Genomic DNA, 5,621 nt, shown 5'->3' on the forward strand with positions numbered 1-5,621 from the left:
CTTGCTACTAATGTTTATAGGTTGTTAAAGGGTTTATTTGGGGTCTTGAAATGATTTTGGGGGTTTAGGTTTTGTTTGGGATGATTTGGAGAGGTTGAAGTTCGGAAAAAACGCAAGTAGAAACCCAGAATTCTGGGTTCGCGATGGGGCGCCGCGGCCCTGTTCTTGGGCGCCACGGCGCGAGGCTATGTCCAGGCGAGGGTGGCTTTCTGTCTTGCTGGGCGCCGCGGCTCTATAGGGCAGCGCCGCGGCGCTAGGCCATTTTCAGGGCACCAAAAGTTGCACTTTTGAGCTTTTGCTCCGGGGGTTCGGGGGATATTTCCGATGAATTGTTGTAGGGATTTGGGAGTCCCGAGAGTGTGGGATTGGTCCCGGGAGGCGGTTTTGATTTGATTAGTGTTGAGGGATATTTCTTGTGTGTTGTGACTAGGTTATTGGAGAGGCTCGTGCTAGAGGACCGTGCTCGCGGCTTTAGTGCATCAGGAGGCTCGGAATACAGGTAAGAAAACTATAACACCCGTAGGATAGGGCATGGGCCCATAGTATGATTGCGGGGCGCGGCCCTATGTTGCATGTTGCATGATGAGATGATTGCAGGGCACGACCCTATATTGCATCACATGTTAGGGTGCAGACTTAAATGAATTAATATTTGATTGCATGTTGTTGTGTTATATTATATGTGTGATTATAATGGAATGAACGACAAGGGCCGAGAGCGGCGTAGGCCGGGTACGGCAGCGGGGCCGGAAGTAACACCTAGCACATGGGATGCTATAGTCAGGGCGGGGCCCGGTGGATACATGTGTTACACTATATTCAGGGTGGGACCCAAGGGATACATGAGTTATCCTCACGGTGAAAACCGATACCCCAGGCTTCGGTAAGGCTCTGGGGCGGCTTGGCCGTGTTTGCTTAGTCTAATGGTTGACTTGCTTATCTGTGGATTATCTGTTATGATAAACTGTATAAATTGCATATGTTATGTTTTGCATGAGTTTTCTTGCTGGGCTTCGGCTCACGGGTGCTCTGTGTTGCAGGTAAGGGCAATGACTGAGTCAACCAACCATGAGTACGGAGAGTGTGAAGCGACGCGTACATGTTTGGCTTGCCCGACTGCTTTGGTTGGGGGTTTATTCGAAAATGGCTGTAATAATCTATGATTTTTATAACTGATCAACTGTAAACTTATTTCAAGATGTAAATAGTTTTCAAACCTTATTTTGGGATCCCAATTGTTTAATACTAGAAGTTTTTATTAAGTCAACGCATTTTCAAAGATTACAGCCTTAACTTTTTATTAGTCACACTTTTGTTTCAAAACCTCGGTTAGCGAGTTCATTGCACTGTTTTGTCTTAAAACTCACTTAGTAACGGCTCTAAGGAAGTAGGGCGTTACAAACTAGCAATGTTAGTGCAACTACCACCATCAATAATAACATTGCATACCTTGTCTTTCACATGACAACGAGTGTGAAAAATGTTCTCCCGCTGCACCTCTTCTTCCTCTTCTTTTGCTTGCAAATTTAAGGCTCGTCGTGTGACTAGTGCAAGCATCTCACCAGATTCTGCCCCAAACTCCTCATCATCGATAGAAGCATCTTCCAATGGTGGCATGTCAGCAAGATCATCTTCATCTTCAGAATCGAGCTCGCCACTTTCTCGAATCACCATAACTCTCTTGTTTGGACATTGGCTAGCTATGTGTCCTCGCCCCTGACATTTGAAACACTTTATCTCACTAGAACGGGATGAAGTAGGGGCTGTTTTACCTTGAGGGGTCGTGGCTGGTTTTGGTGTAAAGGATGAAGTAGGTTGGTCTTCTTCCTTCTTTGGATAGTTCGACCGCCAAGGTGTTGCACTTGAATTGTGTGGGCTCGGTCTTGGCTTTGAACTTGTACTACCCCTCTTGAGCTGCCTCTCAACTTTGATTGCCATATGCACCAAATCTTCCAATTCCACATAATGGTGTAGCTCAATTGGATTAGTAATCTCTCGGTTCAACCCATTCAAAAATCTTGCCATTGTTGCCTCCCGATCCTCTTCCACATTGGCTCTAATCATAGCCATCTCCATCTCTTTGTAATACTCATCAATACTCTTGGAACCTTGACGAAGACCCTGCAACTTAAGGTATAGATCTCGATAATAATGAGATGGTACAAACCGTCGCCTCATCACCCTCTTCATAGCCTCCCAATTGTCAATGGCATGATCTCCATTTCGCCTCCTGTTGATGCACAACTGATCCCACCAAACAATAGCATAATCAGTAAATTCAATGACAGCTAGTTTTACCTTCTTCATGTCAGAGTAGTTGTGACAATCGAAAACCAACTCCATCTTCTTCTCCCACTCAAGGTATGCTTCGGGATCACTCTTCCCCTGAAATGCTGGAATTCTCATCTTGATATTTCCTAAATAATTATCTACTGGTTCCTAGCTTCTCTATCCCGACCATACCTCCTATGGTTACCCGCCGACATCCTATCAAACTCTTCATCAGAAACTACCCCTTCCAAATCCCCTTCATTCTCATCCTCCCTTTGGTACACCCTATTCCTCCGTGGCCTCCGTTGTGTTCCCTCTTCTACCCTATCCAACCTCTCATGTATTTGTTCACACTCCTCCCTCATCATCCTTCGCATCTCCCCAATTAATGCTTGCATTTCTAGATTCGGAACCTCAGGTGGCGGAATATCATTGCTTGCATTTTTCTCTGGATTTTGTGCCATGATGGAAATCTGCAAAATAAGGTTAGAATAATATGGAGAAAAGACCTCACCACACTCCCTCACGTGTTTCGCTCGAACAATATTTTCACTCAAATCCCCTCGTGTTTCACTCAATTTCAATGGCTTTTACCCTTAAATAGGCTCACACCTCTGACTTTTTCCACTCGTATTCTTCTTTAAGTTCTTTCAAAACTAATCACACAATATCATGGAGGATTCAAGTAGCAAATCAAACCAGAACAAACCAAACGAACATAGAAAAACTGATGAAAAATGACGAAAAATGATGATTTTTGGATCACTTGTGTGGGGTTTTGGCCAAAAGGCCTCTAGACCATAAGGAACAAGATTAGAAAAAAAAATTTTAAGAGAGGTTTCCAGACTTTTTTTTTTTTTTTTTAGTTCGGATCCTCTTGATTTTTCTTTTCCTTTCTTTCTTCCTTTCTTTTTATTTATCTATTTTTTATCTCTCAAATTTGATAAACCAGATACTCAATTTTTGAAAAGAAAAATTTTAATCACCAAAGAACTAATCCGAAAACCAAGCAAACTGTGGTACTATAACAGATTCAAGAACAAACCAATCTGTGATTCAAGAACACTCCCAATAATAGAAAACCAATATTCCCAAAATCCAATCTGTGATTCAACCAATAAGATCAAAACCAAAATAATTTGTGGTACTATAATAGTCTTGGATTCCACAACAAATAAAGGAACCAATTGAAACCAGGGACACAATTGAAACAAAGGAATTATCAATACCAATTTGTGGCTCTAGAGTACTTTCGGATTTCACAAAAAAAATCAATTGAAACAAGGGATAACAAAGGAATTGAAACTTTGTGTAGACTAGTTTCGGATTTCAAGGGATTTCACAAAGAAATAATGGAAACTTTGGAAATAAGGAAATGATTGAACAAGGAAACAATTCGGATTTTACAATAAGAACCCTAATTCACGAATTCAGAAACAAAAAGAAAACAAATTAGGGGAAATTGAAACAAAGAAAACAGATTATTTGGTTAATGAAATCATAAATCAACAAGCTCTAGCATAGTTTCGGATTTCACAACAAATAAGGGAAACAAGGAAATTAACAAGCTCTAGAATAGAAAAAAAAAACAAGACTAGATGAACACGAATTGATTATAGGAACACGAATTGATTTTTTTTTTTTTGATTTCAGAAACCCATTTGAAAAATGAATTGAATAGAAAACACAAATGAAAAAGGATAGGCCAAATCGGATGATCCTAATCTCTGATACCAACTGATACGAACCACACCAACGATTGTGGTGAAACCCGACACCAAATATGGCAGCCACCAAGAACACACGAAATTTGGTATGAAGAACCGCGACCCAATGCTTAGCCAAGCACGAACCTTGGTATGAGGAAGACGCCACAAACGGGGATGGGAATCCGTTTGATAAGTCAGGTTGAACGCCACAAGGAACCCCCTTGATAAGTTCTAATAGTTTCTTCAAGAACTCAAGAAGAAAAACTCACAAATTTCATTTCATCACAATCTGCCATTCCCAAATGTTTACAAAGGCCTAATATAGGCAAAAATTACAACAAGACAGCCCTTTGTCTTCCTAAAGAAAACCGAAAATTAAAGACAACCCTTTGTCTTCCTAATGAAAACCGAAAATTAAAGACAACCCTTTGTCTTCCTAATGAAAACCAAAAATTAAAGACAAAAGGACTCTTGGACTCGCACAAGTCAAGTGTTTGACTTTTCACAAAAAAAACAAAGACTAAATAAAAAATACAAGATGACAAAATACAATAAGACTCATCAAGCTCCTAAACTGAGTCTTTTGGCTCGCGCCCTCGTCACCAGACCAACTGGAACTAGACTTGGATCTTTAGTCTTGGTGTCCTCATCTCACAGGCCACCCAGTCATGACCCTCTACCCTCATGAAGTCCAGGGTAGTGGTAATCATACTCATCCGCTGCTCGGCCTTTAGTGGATTTGGTCCCCCCTCAAATATTGGAGGATGCTGCCTCCTGAACCGCTCATACAACAGCTCCCACCTATTCCCAACCTCCAATGGATGTACAGCTGGTGTAACGCCCTGGTTACCCCAAGACCGTTACGATGAACTTTGAATCGTGAATTTAACTCACTACCCGAGTTCTTTGGTTAAAAACGTGCTTCTAGGTGTTATTAAAAGGTTAAGGTGAAAAACCAATCAAAAGGAAAGGATATATTTTATTTAAAACATAAAACTGTTCATGGGCCCATAAAAACGTTTACAAGTTATTTACAATGCAAAATGATCACTACATTATAAAATTTACAACCCGTCGATCTAAGCTGCAAAAATAGGGTAAACCCCCTAGTTCCCCTGAGAACTCCTTAGCCGTGGTGGTCAAGCGGTAGGTTATATTGGTGACTAGTTCATCGAACACCTATCTTGATAAGCTAGTGAAATGATCACTTATTTGTAAAGCCCAGGTGACCCTATCGTCACATGGCTAATGGGAACAGAATCCACTTTAGTGACTTTTCCAATTGTTACTCCTCTATTTTGGACTAAAAGTCCTGAATGATTATTATGATCATTGTTGATATTATATTCATGCAATATTGTGTTTTCTTGTTGGGCTTTGGCTCATGGGTGCTATGTGGTGCAGGTAAAGGGAAAGAAAAGCTCACCCAGCCTTGAGTGGAGAGCTTAGGTGGTGCTGTGTACATATGCGGCCGCTTGACCACCACAGCCAAGGAGTTCTTAGAGGAACTAGGGGGTTTACCCTATTTTTGCTGCTTAGGTCGGCGGGTTGTAAATTTAAGCTGTAATGACCATTTTGAGTAGTAAATAACTTGTAAATGTTTTGATGGGCCCATGAACAGTTTTATGTTTTAAATAAAAT

Source organism: Humulus lupulus, chromosome X (genome assembly GCF_963169125.1).
Source record: "Humulus lupulus chromosome X, drHumLupu1.1, whole genome shotgun sequence".
In the NCBI taxonomy this organism is placed as follows: domain Eukaryota; kingdom Viridiplantae; phylum Streptophyta; class Magnoliopsida; order Rosales; family Cannabaceae; genus Humulus; species Humulus lupulus.